General features: G+C 49.0%; 1 long non-coding RNA gene across 2 annotated transcripts in view; it reads left to right on the plus strand.

The window, feature by feature from the left end:
* The window catches only part of LOC113604322 (uncharacterized), a 732,424-nt gene that overhangs the window by 129,632 nt on the left and 583,457 nt on the right, over positions 1-19,335 (plus strand). For both annotated transcript variants that reach the window (XR_008293730.1, XR_003426185.2), the window contains exon 3: positions 4,645-4,778. This is a non-coding gene — a long non-coding RNA (uncharacterized LOC113604322). The remainder of the gene's footprint in view (positions 1-4,644; positions 4,779-19,335) is intronic.

A 19,335-nucleotide genomic window follows, 5' to 3' on the forward strand; every position in this document is an offset into this window, starting at 1 on the left:
ACCCACAAACTGCGAGATCATGACCTGAGCCAAAGTCGGCCGCCTAACCGACTGAGCCACCTAGGTGCCCCCCGACCCTTTGCTTCTTATACACACAAGTTGATGATGACCGATCGTCTTCTCCATGTTCACATGTGTGAGATCTTGTTTTCTTCACGTTCACCACATGGCTAATATCCTGAGAGCTCTATAAATATGGAGACGAAACCCTTGTTCAGGGTTTTTGTCTCCTCCCAGACATTAGCCTCTCTCATATTCAGTTCTGCCTCTGTTCTCTTGCTGGACAAGAGAGAACTCCAGACTCATAGTCTGTGACACTTGATGTATATAAAAGCCCCACGTGGTGTCAGACGTGTCATGAATGTGGTAATAGAGAGTAGTTGAGGACACATTTGGGAGTGTTTTGCCAACTTAGGTTGCAGGGCAGTAAAATCGGGGTGTGGGTGGGTGGTGGACACATGGCTCCACTCCATCCCTCAGCTTCTTAGAGGAGAAAATGTTTTAGTTATCGGAAATACCCCCAATGCTACACAAAAATATGTGGAAAGAGCTAAATTCTACTTGTATATGGCAGTGCAAAGATCAGAACATTCCATCAAGACAGAGGACAGAAAGAAACAAAAACAAGAGCTCTTTGCCTTACTCAACTCCAGATAATGCCTCCACCGTGACGTCACTCACTGTCGGAAGCCTGGCCGGGCCTCCAATCCCTTTGTACGTCAGCAAGCACCGTTTGCTCACAGGGACTCCTCTCCGAAGATGTGTTCTCAGTTCAGGGGCATTTGTAATCTCCCTCATTGGTTCTGTGTATCTGGCCATCGCTGTCTGTGGTTTTCTCCCCTGCACTCGTTTGAAAACAATGTCAGAGCGAATCTTCATCTCACGAGGGATCCCTCTTGCGCTCCCCGCTGTTCGTTGTCTCTCCTCCCTCTGCCCCTCTGTCTCTTTTCCTTCTATGCCTCCTCTCACTGGACTCAGATTTCTCGGAGGCGGTCACACAGGGATCGCTTGGGTTGCAGGGTTAACTATCAGCCTTGCCTTAGAAAGCAGTTGCTGAAGGTAGACGGCAGTGGCACCCAGCCACCTGTCTCCCCCTCCCTCCTGCTGACTATTTAAGAGATGGTGAACTTCTGGGGAGAAGCAGGGAGGGGGTAGTTTGAGAGGAGGTGTTTCTTGATGCGGGAGAATCAGAAGAATTGACTTCGATTCTGCCTGGAGCTTGCTGAGGGCCACGGGTAAGTCACTTCGCATCTGGGACTCAGTTTCCCCGTATGAAAAATGAATGCATTGAGATAAGCACATCATAAAGGCCATTTCAAGCTCTAAAAGGAGAGGAGGCATGACCAGCTCATGAGGTGGGCTCCCATTCCAGGTGCTTTGTAACACAGTCCATTTATGCCTCAATACAACCCTTGGAGGAAAGCGCTATTAGCCTCATTTTACAAATGGGGCAACCAAGGTTCCAAGGGGTTGTTCCCTGCCCAGTAAACAAATGTGTGAGGCCAGAGACCAAATCCAGAGTTTTCTAGTGTCGAGAGCCCATTTTTCTAACTCCAGGCATTTTTCTGACTCTGCCCTCTCAAATAATGAGTACACATTGGTGTGACTCTCAGAAAAACTTTCTTTTCCTTCCTCCACTTGCACAGTGTGTTCCATGTCGTGGAGAACTTTTCTTTCGAAAAATTTCCGAAGGACAAGGGATGTGTTATGGTTTCAATTTTTGGCAACTTCACACAATACCCTTAACAGCCTCTTGGCTTCCGTCTCCCAGGGACGGCATTTCAAGTGTGCGTGGTCATGGAGTGCCTGTGGCTTAAAATTTTAATGGAGGACCCTTACCCTGATCTGTTTTAATGGGCTGCTGCCCTGTCCCTGGCTTCCTGGCGGCCACCTGCTCTGCAGTCCCCACCCCCCGCCCCTCACTTGTGCTCGTCTCCCCTTGAAGCTGAGGGATGCTTCCCCTCCTCCCTAACTGCAAGCCTCATTCTATCAGCACAGCCAGCAGCCTCCATCGGGACTTTCAAGCTCACTGGCAATTTGGATGTCAGTAGCTGGGAAATCAAGCTTAATATTTGACGACATTACAAAGTCAACCTGTTCTCTTTTCGTCCCAGATAGAATTAAAAACAAACAAACAAACAAAAAAACCCCCAGAGTTCTCACCAGGAGAGTCCCTCAAGAAAGTGGGAGACAGTTGGTCTGGGAGCCACAGCGGGTTGTGGAGTGGCACTGGGCTGGGAATCAGCAGGCTTGGGCTCTGATTCTGGCTTGGAAGCCAACAAGATTTTGACCTTGGGCAAGGCTCACCCTCTCTGAAGCTTTGACTTTCTTCTGCACTAATAAATGATCACTCGGGCTAGGAGTACACTCATTTAGGAACTATGCTATCCAAACCACAAGATCAATTGGTGGGGATGTTTCTATACCCCATGAAAACTTGAGAAATGGCCAGGGACTTTTGAGGAGAGGGCTCAGAAGAGCAAGGAGGTGTCCTGGAGACCCAAGTGAGAAAGTCTGAGCAAACGGACCAGCTCTGTTTGCAGGACCTTGAAAGGGTTCAGGATACCCAGTCACATGCTTGGGTCCCAGGTTGAAGTCCAGAGGCTTTGGGGACTTGGAAGGGAAAACAGGTGCTGTGATGAGGGTAAAGCCAGGTTTCCATTCCTAGGAGTCTCTGTTTTAATGCTGAAGAGAGGCTCTAGGCTCCCTTACCACCAGGAGATTCATCCCTGTCCTGTGCCTCAGTTTCCCCAGCATCTGCATGACAGTGTAAGAGTCAGTTGGGCAAAGCCTGTCCCCACATGTGGGTGTTTCTTCACACGCCTCCAGGAGGGGTTCTTTGACCCAGAGTCTGGACTGGCTGGAAGGAGAAGGCAGGACTGACAGGGTGGCGTGGGCTGGGGCAGGTTGACGTCAGACCACCAGCTGCCGTGCGGATGCTCAGGGCAGGCATCCATGTCCAGGGGTGTATTTGAAGACCAAATAGGCAACTGAGGCAGAAGCCCCGTTGAAGGGTTTGGTGACTCAGGAGAGCAGTGGAATCCCTAGAAACAGATGAGCACATCTAAATGCCTACAGAAGAAGTCTCCCTGGTATATATGTTGACCCTGTCTCACTTGTGGCATGCAGTTATTACCATTTGATGTCTTCTGGGAGACCCCAACTGACATGGCAGTTGTGGGTTTGATAGAAAGAGACCCCCCCCTAATCTTAGAAGAATTTCTAGAATGGCTTACAAATAAATAAGAGTAATGTAACCAGGACCTCGGTATGGAGGGGCATTTAATTGCCCAGGAGCTGGGAATTCTAGATCACGATATCTCATGGGAAATAGTCCCTCAGATGGGAAGCTCCACCGTGGACCAAATCTGATAATGGATGATGTATTTTGTCGGCTTTCTCTTTGGGTGCCATGATCTTGACACACAGAAAGAGTGACATTTGGTCATGATTTTCTTTGAATATTTTTCAACTGAATGCTTTTGGGCCTGGCTTAGTCCCATCAAAATCTCATACTAAAGAAACAATGAAAGTTGTTTTCCTTATAAGACTTTCTAAAGTTTCAAAACCCGGAAACCACAAAGGAAAATATTAATACATTCAGTTACATTAAAATGGACTCAGCTATTTGGACCGTAAATGAAATCAAAATAAGACATCAAACTGCAAAGTTGTTTGCATACTGCAGAGGAAGGGCTGGTTTCTCTCATATAGAAAGAGAGTCTACAAATAAATAAGCAAGAATTATGAGCCCAGTAGAAAAGTGGGCAAAGGATATAAATGGAATCCATGGAGAAGGAAGTAAAACTGTTTCTTTAGGCATGTGAAAAATTACTCAGTCTCGCTAATAAAAGAGGAGAGTTATAATGACGTGGAGGTAATCGTTTTCATTTTCCAGATTGGCAAAGATCAGAAAGTTTGAAAATCACAAGACAGATGTGTGTGTGTGTGTGTGTGTGTGTGTGTGTGTGTGTGTGTGTGTGATAAATTGTTTTACTTTTATGAGGAAGTAATTTGGTAACGTTTCTCACTCCTGAGTCAAAATTGTGAGTGTTACATCCATGAATGACAAGGGTTTCCCATATACTCTGAAGCTTCCCAAATAGTATTTCATGAACACAACCTCCTAATACACTCTCAGAGAGTTTGTTAGGGATACAGTCTGAAAAACACTGAGAAGTGTAATGTGTTATGTAGCTGGAATGTATCCGTCCGGGTCTAGCTGCAGTGATGTTTGCTGCCCCTCTTTAGAAAGAGGAAATCTCTCAAACCTCCCCTGTTATGTTCTGCTCTTGGAAACGTCTTGTAGTCCGGAATGCAAATGCCAGAGCTGTAAAAATGATTCAAAACCCAGGGGAGCCGCCTGAGGACAGACTCTGCTCTCTGTGGCGGGGACAAGGAGAGGGCAGCCCTTCTCTCCCCAAGAACCTCCCTGGAGTTGGATGAGGGGCCAGAGACTTGCCTGGCAGCCTTAATTAGGATAGATGCAGTTTTGGAGACAATCTGTTCCGGAGACCCTGTGCAGGACACATTTGTACCCTGGGCTCTGGTGCTGCTCTTGCCAGTAGTAGCCTGACTTCACATGCCTCGATGGAATTCTCTGGCAGAACCTCTCCAAAATGTGTGGAAAATCTGTCTCTCCAGGTCCTCCTTCTTCACTTCAAGGTGAAACCAGTGACTTCCCGCATTGCCTCTGTGGGAGCCGGGTGAGCACTAATGATCTGCTGGTGCCCAACAGGAACCGCCACAGAGCTTCCGATCTTTCCAGAAGTAGGCAGGTAAGTAAATTCAATCAGGCAGATGAACAGCAGGTGTAGCCTGATTGGGGTCAGCTGGACCCAGCCACGTGCTCCCTGCTCAGCTGCCTGATTCTCCTGTGGGCAGAGCAGCTCCGAGCTCCTTGGGGTCCCACCTGTGAACTGCCATTGTTGCACCTGAGTCCCCTTTGCATAAGAAGGGAGTCGTTTCTTCTACCCGGGACAGCGGCCTTCAGTCTTAGCAGCACAATTAAAATCGCTGGAAAAAGCTTAAAAAGAATGACCAATGACTGGATCTCACCTCCATAGATTTTGACTTAATCTTGTTTACAAAGCTTCCCAGGTGATTGTAATGTGTCACCAAGGTTGAGAACCACAGATGTGGGATGATCTTATATATCTGGATACTCTTGAGAGCAAGTGGGGCAACAGTAAACCGTTATTTTGCATAAACTGGGACTGTTCTAGTTTAACCTTGAGACACCCTTGAGAATTGTCTTCTATGAGTGCATGAAGATACTCGAATTTTGCTTTTCTTTCCTATGTGGATTCAAACACTGGCGCTTCTACAGTATTGCAGAGGATTATAGGAGAGTGTCATGAATCTGATCTTGAGTCCTGCTGTTTGCAACAGCCCCGCTTTTCTCCTTGTATGCATCTCCCTTGCCCCCTCTGAAAGTGGAGGGAGGTAGGTGCTCCAGGAACTCCTGTCCTTCCATATCCCTTGTGTGGCGCTGGAGAATCTCACATGCGCCTCCACCTTCTCTACAGTGCAGCTATCCCTCTGCAGTGGCTCGGGCAGAGGTGAGCCGAGAGCTCTGAGCCTGAACCCAGAAAACCTTTCTGAGCCTCAGTTTCCTCATCTGTAAAATGGAGTATGCAACCAGCCTCATATGTGGTGGGGATTACGTGAGACCCTTTTACACACACAGCTGGGGGGACCCCTGGGCAGCAGAAGGAGTGTGGGCCCTTCCTCCTCCCACACCCAGGAACCAGGCCTCTTCCAGGGGCCTTGCTTTTCCCTGCTAACAGCGTGTCCTTAATGGGTGACGATCTCTTAATCCTCTTAGAAATGACAGCCGGTAATTCCTGCGTTGTTTAGGAAGAATGGATGACTATTTCACACTGACATGATAGTGTGAATAAATGGAATATTCAGTAAATATTGGAATAAATGAAGTCCATTATAATTTTTTTTTTTACATAAGCTTCTCTCTTGAGCAGTGAAATAAGAAGCTGAGAGCATGCCTGCCTTTTCTACAGATGATAAGATTGAGGTACCGTGTGATCTAAAATCGCACAGTAGGTAGCTCTGCACGAAGGGGAAGACAATGGCATTTACTGAGAACCGTGCTGCTGGGTGCTCCCGCCGATTTTATTTCATTACGACCTTTCAGCAACTCAATGGAGGAACTGTTATCTCTGTGTCTCGGCTGAGGGAATTGAGACTCGGAGATCACACAGCAGGGTGCCCACTGGACTGTGATTGTGACCCTGCCTGACTCCAGAGCACAGGCCCAGGTCCTTGCCTTCCAGGCCATGAGCATAGTATCCACGTCTCTGCAAGTTTCGGAAAATGGCTGGATTGCTTGGGCATATTTTTTAATAGCCTCATCCCAGTGGGAACCCTCAGGAAGGGGCGGGCAGAGGACAAATTTGGAGGCTCCTAAGTCCCCAGCAGGCAGTATTCAACATTACACAGCAAATCACGGAAGACAACACAGAGGAGGTGATTTTTGAAACTGCGTTTGGAGCAAGGCCGAGGTAGATAAGAAGAGAAGGCGCGACAGCGGGGAAGTGGAGAAAGATCTGTGTGTTTGAGAAAGGCGGGGTAGGCGGTGCAGGGCATAGGGGAGGCTGATGTGGGCAGCAGGCGGCCAACGTCTGTGCTGCGGGACCCCGCATGCGTGCTCTGACCCTGTGACGGGGACAGCCAGCACACCCCTTCCCGTGCTGCTGTGAGCGCTCAGTGTGCAAAGTGGGAGGTCCCCGCGGCCCTGTCTCTTCAAATTAGGCTGAAAGGTGTAGCGGCTTCATCACCATGTTTTGCCAGTTGCCTCTTCTCTCAGGACCCCTCCTGCTAGATCCCCTAAAGGGGGGTCTTCCATCCCACCCGCAGGCCTCTTGGGTCATCCCCTCTGCCATTCACTGTGGACTCCACCTCATCTCAGTCTTGAGGAGACCTTTGCTCTTTTGTAATCATCTTCTTATAAGAAAGTTGGCACTCATTAAAAAGGCCATGTTTGGAAATACATTCTCTCTATTTCTTTGGAAAAATAGGCCATATTTAAATTGTTATGCTGTTGTTGCAGGCTGAGTTTTATTAGCATTTCACCTGTGGTTTGGTGACAGACACAAGCTGGCTTGAAAACCACTGAAAAGGAATTCTTTGTGGATTAATTTGTTTTTCTTTCTCCTGCTTCTGACACTTAGAAGATATTTAAATTGTATTTTACCACTTTGTGCAAAACCAGTCTCAGTATCAGAGAGCTGTGTGGGCAGAATTGGGATGTTTTTAATGATGCATTGGCAGAAGTCAAATTTGAAATTCACAGAATCAAACACACCTGGAGTCAGAAGGACTCCACTGGTTAAGAGGTCTAATGCTTTAGCTGGTGGCTGCTGGCATTCCGGATCTATGGTAGATTGATTATTGCTTGGATACCTCCGGTGACAGGGAACTCACTACCGTAACGTTAGCCCTGAGTTATTGCTAGTGGGTATGTTTAATGGTGTCACACGGGAAGTATCACAGCCTCCGTGTGTTTCAGTTTGGGATCCAGGGTTAAGATGACACAGCCCTGAGCCATGGCACCCAGGAAGCTGTTGATTGTGCCGAGAGAATACAGATCAGATGCAGGGAAACGTGGCTGCCCCCAAGCACCTGAATAGTGACTAGAAGGTCTCTGCAGTCTGCCCTAAGCAATAGATGTGTAAACACACAGGATCCGGGGGTCCAGGAACAAGAGGCAAGTGTCCCAGCTCAGGGTTTGTTGCAAGAACAATGTGGTTCATGCAGACATTTGCAGACCAGATCAAGGTGGAGGCTAACTCCCCTGCTGTGCTAGTTAAGGTCATTACCAGTCCTTAGAAGGGAAAAGCTGGAGCTTGGAAATCACTGAGTGCCCAGTCCCATTCACTCATCAGATATTTGCCTGCAAATCTGAGAGAGTAAATTACAGCAAAGAGTTCTTAGAGAATGTGGCCTCGATCTTGCTCACCAGAACTTTTTGCTGTCATTTTAAAGTCAGGAGAGAAAGCTGCCCTTGGAAGGTATTACAAAGGCTTTCTGCACCAAGGGGACTAGGAATTTGGTTGGGGCCTGGGGTCCTGGGTCCTGAGCCGGCCATAAGGGATAAAGAGCTGTTTTCTCATCAGGGTCCCCAGAGCCACCTGTGATGCCTGTTAATGCAGCAGAGATTCAGAAGGTGTTGGATGGGGCCTGGGCCTCTGCAGTTTTAACAGGCTCCCCAGGAGATGCATGTTTGAGAAAGCCTGCCTTGTGGAGTGCTAACAAGGCATAGGTGTGCGCAGGTCACAAAAGCGCTGTGAAACGGGAAAACTGTCTCACGTGTGCGGAGAGGCGTGGGAGCTGTGAGGGCTTGCAGCCTCTGTCTCGTCTCTGGTCTACCGAGAACCGTAGAGTCTGAGAATCCTCTCTAAAGGGCTCGACGCGCTGTTCACAGTCACCGTAAGTAAATGCATCCCTCCTCTCCACTTTGACCCGCTCTGTGCTTAGAGAAACCTCTGGTCTTGCCCACTGTGCCTTAGGAACACATGCTGGTCCACAGCCGAGAACAGCTTCCTTGCCCCCAACAGGCGTTTGGCCGTTTTCTCTGTAGTGCAATCTGCTCCCGGCTGTGGGTCATACGGTTGTGGTGGCCAGTGTGTCGGACACAGCTGTCAGGCAGAACTTTGATTAGCAAGAAATGTGTCCCACTTCCGTGGAGTGCAGGGATGGTGTGAACTCAGGGGGCTCTGAAGATATGCCTGTGAGCTCTGCCTTTCTCACGCTTTTACCACGTCTGGCAGAGAGCAGTGCCAAAGCCCCCAGCTGAGGTGGGAGCTGTAGGTACTGACGTGTGGGCTAACGCCCGCTGCAGTGGCAGTGGTGAAGGGTAGTGTCACAGGGAACCCTGCTTCAGCTCTGCCCCCGGCCACCCTTTCAACTTGCTTTTGCCTCTGCTTCCCTGGGAACCCGAGCTCGACATTCCTAGTGAACGTTAAAGACTTTCTGCCTGTCCCTCTGAACTTGCATCGTCACTCTGGCCTTGGTCGGGTGTTATGGACTGAATGTTTGCGTTCTCCCCAAGATATGTATGTTGAAATCCCAACCCCACTGAGATGGCGTTTGAGGTGAGGCCTTTGGAAGGTGGTTAGGTCCGAAGGGTGATGCTCTCATGAATGGGATTAGTGTCCTTATAAAAAAGACATCCTGGAGGGGTCCTTTGTTTCTTCTGCCAAGTAAGGACACAGAGTGCGGATGGCTGTCTGTCAACCAGGGATGGGCTCTCACCAGACCCTGAACCTGTCAGTGCCTTGATCTTGGACTTCTCAGCATCCTGAACTGTGAGAAGTAGATTTCTTTTGTGATAAGCCACCAAGTCTGTACTGTTCTGTTAGAGTTTCCCAAATGGGCTAAGACACCTGGCAGTCTGTGCTGTTCTGTTAGAGCTGCGCAAATGGACCTAGGCCAGTGGCTTCACTCTTCTGAGCTATAGTACCCGGCTATAGTACCTGCACGATTGTGGCCTCCTTCCAGCCAGCCATCTTGGAATCCTGGGGTCCACTGGCTACCTGTAGCTTGGAGTCTACAGGACATTTTCATTGTGAAGTCCTAGCTTTTTCTAGCATTGAGCAAATACAATTAAAACCCACTGGGCAATAATACAATAATGACTAGAGCCTTCAAAGACATTTGGGGAACTGACTTGGTGTTTTAACCAATATTCTTTTTTTTTGGTAATGAGCCCAACTTGCTGGTTAAATTAAAATGCTATTTTCTGATGCTGCATAAATGCAGTATATATGCAATTGAGCCCAAATAAAATTACCATTTACATTTTCATCAAATGGGGAACAAGCTGATGAGGACAGTTGAAATGCAGTTTATGATTATGTAAATTAAGCTAGCTTCAGGACACTAATATGTAGATAAACAAGACTTTCATTATTGTGAATCAAGATGCCATTAACCTTGAAAATTATATACAGTTGTCACAGATATTTCTTTTAAAAAAAGGATGATCTCCAGTTTTGTGTTTCCTCTATTTTTTTGTTTGTTTTTTTTTTTTACTATTGCCCTAATTTGTTTTTTTCTGCTTTATTGAGATATAATTGACCTATAACATTGTGTAAGTTCAAGGGATACAATGTGATGATTTGATACATACACCTATATTGCAAAATGATTGCCAGGGTTCGTTAATACCTCCATCACCTCACAAATTTACCATTTCTTTTTTTGTGGTGGGAACATTTAAGATCTACTCTCTTAGTAACTTTCAAGTATATAATACAGTATTGTTAACTATAATCACCATGTTGTACATTAGATCCCCAGACCTTATTCATCTTACAGCTGAAAGTTTGTACCCTTTTACTAACTTCTCTCCATTTCCTCTCTTCCCCAGCATGTGGAAAACCACCATCCTCCTCTGTTTCTATGTGTTTTATGTTTTTAGATTCCACATGTAAGTAGTAATACGGTATTTGTCTTTCTCTGTCTGACTCATTTCACCTAGCATAATGCCCTCAGAGTCCATCTATGTTGTTGCAAATGGCAGGATTCCTTTATTTCTCATGGCTGAATAATACTTCTTTTCTTTTTTAATGTTTATTTATTCATTTTGAGAAAGAGAGTGAGCAAGCAGGGGAGGGGCAGTGAGAGGGGGAGAGAGAGAGAATCCCAAGAAGGCTCAACACTGTCAGCATGGAGCTTGGCAAAGGGCTCAAACTCATGAATCGTAAGATCATGATCTGAGCCGAAATCAAGAGTCAGATGCTTAACCGACTGATGCACTGAGGCGCCCCTGAATAATATTTCCATGTATTTATGTGCGTGCATGTGTGTGTGTGAAGCCATTCATCTGCAGATGAATGCCTAGGCCGTCTCCATACCTTGGCTATTGTGACTAACGCTGCAATGAACATGGCAGTGCATATATCTCTTTGAGATCCTGATTTTGTTTCCTTTGGATATATTCCCAGAAGTGGGATTGCTGGATCATAGGGTAGTTGTATTTTTAATTTTTTGAGGAACCTCCATTCTGTTTTCCACAGTGGCTGCACCAGTTTACATTCCCACCAACTGTGCACAAGGGTTCTCTTTTCTTCACATCCTTGCCGACACTTGTTTCTTATCTGATGTTCCCTTGATGTTATTTGATGATAGCCATCCTAACCTGAGGAACTTCCCTGAAAGGACAGAAGCTGTGGCACCCCGGATTTAGCCAGCAGACCTCTGCTGGAAGGAACAGGCAGAATAATTTGTCTTAAATGATTGGGTCACTCTGCCCAACATATACATTCTTGGGAGAGAGAGTCTGATTGGCCTCATTTGGGTCAAGGGTCCACCTCCTGCCTGGAGAGGGGGCTCATTGACCTGTAGTCCCACCAAGACCATATGGGATGCTGCCCAGGCAAAAGCAACAGCTGTCTCACACCATCTTCTTACCCATTGCTGAGTGTCCATGGTAAGTGGCAGGGCCAGGAGCTTGAATGTAGAGCTTCTGTCCCAACCCTCTGGGTTCTTCCATCCACACTCAGTGGCTACTCCAGAAGGAAGTACCCAGGGCAGGGGATCCAGTGACCAGAGTTGGGGCAGAGCAGGGGCTGAGCCACAGGGTCCCAGTAGAACCAGTGGCCAGAACAGACTAGCTGCCTGAGAACATCCAGAACCCCGACTGCTCCTTGGTCTGCTGACTTTGGATGACCTCTGACCCAGTGTGGATGGGGCTTGGCTGCTCAGTGCAGCTAAGTAGATCCAATTGTGCTGGGAGGAAAGGGTAGGCAGGAGGGCATAGACTCAGAACGCCTCCAATGCGGCCCTTGGATCAGCATCGCTTAACTTCAGCTGCACTTGAGTATCACCTGGGGGACTTTTCAGACTCCCCCATCCCTGGGTTCCACCCAACAGAGTTAGGGTACCTGGTGGAGGTGGATGCTTGAAAGCTCCCTTGTGACGTGCACATACAGCCAGGGCTGGGAATTCTGTCTCTAGGGTACAATAATGCAGCTGTAAATGTTGGCTGAGAATCTTAGGTTGCTCAAGATTTTCTTTGCGGGTGGCTGCCAGAGTCCCTGAATCTTAGTCTGATTAATGGGACCTGAGTTTAGTGAGCATAAGTGTCAGGCACATGGAGCAGGTGGGGGCAGAACATAGGCCTCCCTGCCCCTGTTCCCTGCTTCTCTTCTTAACTCTCTGCAACCCTCATCTTTGGCTTTGGAATTAAAAGCCAGTGCTCTCCATCCAAACGGGAGTAGGAAAGGGGAAAACTTCAGGATAAAACATCTCAAGGAGTTGTTCTGATGCATGGGATTCTAGATGAAGATTACTGGGACCAGAATGGATTCTTCTACCCAACACGGGCCACTCTTGACCTGTGACAATCTTGCCATCCTAGCTAAGGGGTCATCTACTGGGCTCTTGGGGCAGGGCCACAAAGGGGTGAGGAGGGCTGGGGGAGTGTGGAGTGTGGGGGCACAATGCTCACCCTCCCTAGTGCTTTGGGCCAGGGGTCAGCATGTCCGTTAGATCACTTGGAGGAGTGTCTGGCAAGGTATCATGTGTTATCAGGATCGGCTGGCTAATTTGGGGGGCCCAGTGCAAAATGGAAATGGGAAACCCCTATAAAAATTAACACTTGCAAGATGGGGACAGCAGGGCATCCAACCCAAAATGCAGGGCCCCGTGTGACCAGACAGGTCAGTTCTGTACCCGTGAGCCAGACCTGCCTGTTGCTTTGGAGTTTCATAGGCCCCCAGGACTTAGAAGGGATGGGGCGCCACGTCCAGATGGGGCTGAGATTAGGGAAGCAACCTAGTGGTAAGCTTTCTCCTGGGTGGAAGGAAGTGTCATGGCCACGGTCATGCTCAGGGAATAGAGCATCAGTGTCTGCTGGGGAGCAAGTGGGGCAGGTAGCAGGGTATTTCAGACCATGTTCTTCTGTGGAGGAAAGCTCTGACCAGCGTGTGTGTCTGGAGAACAGGATCTAGCCCAGAGTGGACAGGGCGTGTTAGGAGAGCCAGGCAGACTGTATTTAGGTCCTGAGTCAGTAGACTGAGCTTCACACCAGGGCGACATGGTGTGAAAGAAAGGGAAACTGAGGTAGGAGTGAAGGCAAGAGGCCCTGGCAAGCCCGGTGAGAGGGAGAAGCAGGTGACTTGTCTCATGGCCATGTTACTGGAGCCAGTGCCACCTGCTGGAAGGAGCTGAAGGGTGCCTGCTCCAAGCCCCTGAGACTGCAAGTGTGGGCTGAGGTCTGGGTGCCATCAGCAGAGGCAGCTGAGGAGGGTGATAAGACCCCAAAGCAAATGGATGATCCCTAAACAGAGGTCCACTTGCCCTCACTTGCCAAGCCCAGTCGTGGTCCTTTCTCCCATAGGGAGGAAGCCAGGACAAATAGGTACTCGGTATGGCTCTGTCTGACCCAGTGGGTGCTCATGGCCTGAAGAGAAGGAGAGAAGGCATCAAGGAGCTGGGACACAAAGGGCAGGGAACAGATGTGAGGTGAAGTCCTAAAGGATTCATTGCTCTCTTTAGTGGTCACTTATGGAAGGTATTGTCAGTGTCCCACTTTGTCCCCTCTGGTTCACAGTGGCTGTTTCTATGCCCTTGCTCCTCTGCTTTCACTTCCAGCACCTGCATCCCTGTCCTCAGAGGGCTGCCCAGGGGCTGCCAGGGTGGGAGGTGCCCAGGGGGGCTGTGTGAGGTTCCTGCCACTCCCCCACCCCCAGCCTCAGGGTAGTCCTTCCTCAAGGACGGCTCTTCCCTGCTGGGGCATCTCTGGTCTTGTCCTCTACCAATGCTCTTCATATTCCCTGGGGATCTTGTTAATGCGGATTCTGATTTAGTAGTTCTAGAGTGGACCTTGGAATTCTGCACTTCTAACAAACTCCAGGTGTGATTGTTGCTGCAGATCCCTGGGCTGAACTTCAGGTAGCAAAGACCTTGCTACGGCATCCTTGCTTCACCTTTCTTTCGGATTCCCCTTTCCCTCTCTCTTTCTTTTTCCTGAGGACGTTCTCTGCAAAATCACTGATCCATAGCCTCCTCTCATGGTCTGCTTTTCGGGAACCTGATCTAAGGCATTTATAGATCCTGTGAGGTAGGTAATGCCATTCCCAGTTTACAGAAGAGGAAACTGAAGCTCAGAGAAGGAAAGTAACTTGTACAAGGTCACACAGCCAGTAAGTGGCAGAGAGCGGCCTCCATGTAGATCTGCTCGTCCCCCAGACCCCAGCTCCCCTCATTCCGCCATTTGTCAGGTGGTCCTCCACCTGTGCTCAGTCACCTTGGCTGGGCCCAGCGTCTTGTTTCATCGTGTTCTCTCCTTCCCAGGCAATTTTGAGGCCCACTCTAGAACTACTGAATCAGAATCTGCATTTTCACCAGATCCTCAGGGTGATGCCCCAGCAGGCAAGAGCCGTCCTTGAGGAAGGGCTGCCCTGAAGCCGGGGGTGGGGGAGTGGCGGGATCCTCAGGCAGCCCCAGCCCCTTCAAGTGTGGGAACCAGGTGGGGGCAGTTCTAGACCACCCCACCTACCCTTTCTCAGTCAAAGTCTCTAGGCCTGGAGCCCTTTGTTTGTGCAGTAAAATGCTCGAGGATCTAATTGCCATGCCAGCCCCAGGATTCCAGTCCTTCACCTGACACCTAAGCACCTCTCAGGACACTGTTTCTTTTTTATTTTGGTCATAAGACAGCTAAGCAGTGGGTTCTATGGAAGCCATTAAACACGGCAGAATGTCAGAATCTCCTCTATCCTTTTATCCACGTGAAGCTAGAGCAGAGGTCACGCGTCGTGCTGAAGCAATGTTCGGGTTCTCGAAGAGCTCCCGCAGCCCCCACCACCCAGTGGCTGGGGAACCACACGGGGCTGTGTGACATTCTGTCACCCCCGAAACATCTCTTTTCTGTTCCCCGATGTGCTCCCTCAGTGGATGAACAGCATCAACCTGCTTATAATTGTAAATGCCACCCCAATTGCCTTCACAGCCATTACCGTCTCAAAAATATAAAAAGAAGGGGGGGGGAACAAATGTTTAGTTTCTGGTTTGGAGTAAACACCCGTTTCCTAAAAGCTACTTTTAAGTTTATACATTGAAAGAGCATTTGTGGGGAGTTTGGCTGCCCCCCACCCCAAGCCAGATTTCAGCACCAGATTTCATAAAGCTGGTTGCTCAGGGAGGGGTTCTTCTGCAGGGTGGGGGCTGTTTTGGGGTCAACTTAGTTGTTTAGACAAACTGAACATAGATTTTGCCGGCAAGAACAGGTAGGACGGCATTGGGTGCAGTGAAAGGGGAAGGGGACCCAGCAGGGTGGGGGAGGGGGAGGCAGCCTGTGCATCACCTCTTTTTATGTGAGGAGCAGGGGCTCTGAGGAAACGGCTTTCATTCCAATCTCAGGTCTGCCCCTGAGGGCCAGGTGACCTCACATCCGCAAGTCACTGTTTCCTCGCCTACAGGGGCTCAGCTCACACAGGTAAAGGAGAAAATGCGTCCGCTTCACGTTGGATAGAAGAGTAAGACCTGAGTAATTTTATGTTACTCTTGCAATCAGTGTGTGACTATCACTGTCTAGTTTCCAGGTCAGGACGGCCTCGGGGAGGAGAGAGTTGGCAGAGCTGGGCGGGTGGTGGGTCAGAGCCCCCCAGGGAATGGGGTGGGGGCGCTTCCTTCTGTAAAGCACATCCGTCCGTCGCCGGGCGTCCACCATTCCACCATGTTTGTATTCTCAGTATGTATTTTTTTCAAAGTTTTAAATGTTTGTATTTATTTTTGAGAGAGGGCGCTACAGGGGAGGGGCAGAGAGAGAGGGAGAGAGAGAATCCCAAGCTGATTCGACACCGTCAGCACAGAGCCCGATGTGGGGCTTGAGCCCACAAACCGTGAGATCATGACCTGAGCTGAAATCAAGTTGGATGCCTGACCGACTGGGCCACCTGGGTGCCCCCAGGGTATATTTTATTTAAGGCATCAAACACTGCTTTGGATCAGATGGCAGCTCAGGCTGTTGACTCCCTCCCCGAACCCAACCCATGGCATGCTAACAGAAGAAGGTGGGGGCTGATGGATCGTGGAACTGCTCTCAGTCACTGACACAAAGCCTGTGAGACCCACCAATAAGTAGAGGGTGGCTGGGTTGCAGCCGGGGATGATATGGCTTCTTGGACTGGGGACAGGAGGTGGAAGCAGGGGTGGATTCTTTCCCCATCACTCCCAGTGGGCCGTCTGGGGATTGTGCGCTTTCCATCCCTATAACTTAATGCCCTCCTGGACTCAGGGCACAGTGAGGACTCCCCTAAAGTGACAGCCTTTGCCTGGTCACACTGGGCTCACATAGGTACCCCAGCTGCCAGAGAAAGGAGTTGTAATCCCGGCAGGGGAATGACTGGTTACCACAGGGAGGTGGGGTTGTTGCTGTATAATGGGGGCAGGAAAGAATACAACTGGAATTCAGGGGATGCACTGGGGCACCTCTTGGAGCTTCCAAACCTAGAGATAACCACAAAGTGGGTGTGGCACCGGGGTTTCGACAAGAGAAGTTTGTTCTCACAGTTCTGGAGGCAAGATGAAGGTATCTGCAGGTTGGCTTTCTTTTAAGGGCTTCTCGGTGGCCGTCTTTTCTCCATTTCTTCACCTGGTCTTTCCGCTGTAGCTGTCTGTGCCAGGCTGTTCACATCCTCACCTCAGGACTCTGTTCACAGTCAGCCTGTGAGGCTGACTTTAGCATTCCCCTTTGACCGTGTGAGGGAATGAAGGCCAGACCACCTGCTAAGGGCCCCCTCCTTCTCCCATTAAGTGGTGGAGCCAGGACTTATGATTTGGGGCCAATCCCAGTTCCCAAAGGCCAGGTTGCTGAATGTGCCAGGATGAGCCTCAGACTGGGAGTCAGGAGACCTGGGTACAAGTTTCAGACATCACAATTAATTGGACAAGTTACTTCCCCTCCCTGAGTCCCAATTTCCCTATCTGTGAAGTGTATAGAAATGGGTTAGAACAGGGGCGCATTAAGTGTCCAACTCTTGGTGTTGGCTCAGGTCATGATCTTGTGGCTTCATGGGTCTGAGCCCTGCACTGGGCTCTGTGCTGGCAGTGCGGAGCCTGCTTGCGATTCTCTGTCTCTCTCCCCACCCCCTCTCCGCCCCTCCGCCACTGGCGCTGTCCCTGTCTCACTCAAAATAAATAGTAAAATTAAAAACAGAAAAACAAAAGAATGGGTTAGAACATCTCTGAGAGCCCCTCTGGCTCTCAAACCGAGGCTGAGAATTCATTGGTGACAGTCCTCATGGGTCCCTCCTACACTCTCCCTTCCACAGTACAGCCAGGTCTCCGGTGCGATTTCTAGACAAGGCTTTGGGGGCTGTTCTGGAGGGTTTACCTTTCACTTGGTTTCTTCCTGAGGTTTATTGACTATCAGACGTTGAAGGGTTAGATGGATTATCTCCCTGCGATAAGACAGAAAACATAATTCTCTAAATGTCATTTGACTCTCTAGGAAAAGCAAATTTCTTGCCTGCTCTGAAATGTCATGGGGGGAAATCATTGGAATTCATTGATGAGACTGTAATCCTTCCCCATGTATTTTCCCCGAATGCCATATAACTCTTTCTGCGAGACAGTTTCTATAGATTTAATGAAGAGGATGAAGCAGGTAAGGTGGAAAATGGCAGCATATTAATGGTCTCTTGAAAGATGATGCGCAGATGGCAGCTGATGATGGACGGAGAGCTGGCACATAGAGGCCAAGGGCTTACCCTGCACCAGACACCGTCCTAGGCGTGACCTACATGGGACATGAATGAATCCTTTCATTTCTGAAATAATTCTGTGAATTCTCTCCATTTCCGAGACGAAGAAATTGAGGTTCAAAGAAGCCAAGCAATCAAACAAGGTCACACAGCCACTTGGTGATAGAGCTAGAAGTTAACCCAAGTCCAGTTGTGAGAAGTGAAATCTTTGGAGCGGGAGGACACCTTGGATTTGAACCTGTCACCAACTGAGTTGTCATCATATGACCCTTGGCAGGTCACTTGGCCTCTTTGAGTCTTATTTCTTCAGCTTAAATGTGAGGATGACATCATTTAGGATGTTCCTTTGGATCTGGGTGAGTAGCTGTTAACATAGTGTTAGGCAGGTAGAGAATGCTCAGTGTATCCCTGTAATGATATGCTACTTTCCAGGCCCTTCTCTCCCAGGGCCTCTCCACTCTCAACCTTCCCACCCCCACCCCTGCCCTCCAGGAAGGGAATTCTGGCTGCCTTTTATTTCCCTGTGAGTCAGTCACAGCTGGGAACGGACCTGTGCCTTGCCTCTGCTGGCCAGTCTCCTGTAGCTGGTTACGGAAGAGTGTGGACATAGCTCCCTGCGCTGGATTCTGGTTTTACTTTATGACATTTTCCAAATTTTTCCATCTTCAAGGCATCTCTGTCCTGGTCTGGAAGGTCAGAGATGGTCTGCTTGTCTCCATAGTTGAGGATCCGGGACTCTTCACCCCCACCCAAGTCATCGGTCCTCGCTGCTCCCAATGTGCAACCTCCACCCTCTTTCTGTGGGGGTTCCTGCCCAGACCAGCCCCCACCCCCTCATCTGGCTTGGATACCTGGGCTTTAGTCAGTGAGTGTCAGAAGATGGCAGACGTGGCATCCATCTCTTTATTGACCTGCCATGGTGCCTGAGACCCTGCTGTTAGAAAGTCACTTGTTTGGTTGAAGGTGTGGTGTTTCTTAATATGCAAACCAAGTTCTTTATTTAAAATTTTTTATTAAAAAGTTTTTTAATGTTTAGTTTTGAGAGAGAATGAATGAATGAATGAATGCATGTGAGTTGGGGAGGGGCAGAGAGAGGGAGACACAGAAACCAAAGCAGGCTCCAGGCTCTGAGCACAGATGCGGGGCTCAAAGCCACGAACTGTGAGATCATGACCAGAGCCGAAGTCGGATGCTCAACTGACTGAGCCACCCAGTCACCCCTTGAGCCACCCGGGTGCCCTCAGAATGTGCAAACTGATTTATGTCAGCCATCTGCACCTTACCAAGGGATGCCATTAAGTAATGAGCTGCAGAGCCGATACGATGCTGGTGGCCCTGTGGTTTTCCCTAGTGAGCGATGAGATCTCAGCTGTCTTCATGGTCTCACTGCTGACCCTTCTGACAAAGTTGCCAGCAAATCTTGAGACTCTGAACAACAGCAGGGATTATATGCATAGAGGATACAGTTAAAGAGGGGGAAATAAGCCAAACATAGCTAAAACCTCAGAAGACTCTGGGTTGCTACTCCTTTCTCCTGTATTGACTGGAGAACACAGCAGACAGATTCGAGAACCCAGCTGCTGTGCAAAGATTATGCTCAATCCAA

The sequence above is a fragment of the Acinonyx jubatus genome, chromosome E2 (assembly GCF_027475565.1).
Source record: "Acinonyx jubatus isolate Ajub_Pintada_27869175 chromosome E2, VMU_Ajub_asm_v1.0, whole genome shotgun sequence".
NCBI classification, from domain to species: Eukaryota; Metazoa; Chordata; class Mammalia; order Carnivora; family Felidae; genus Acinonyx; species Acinonyx jubatus.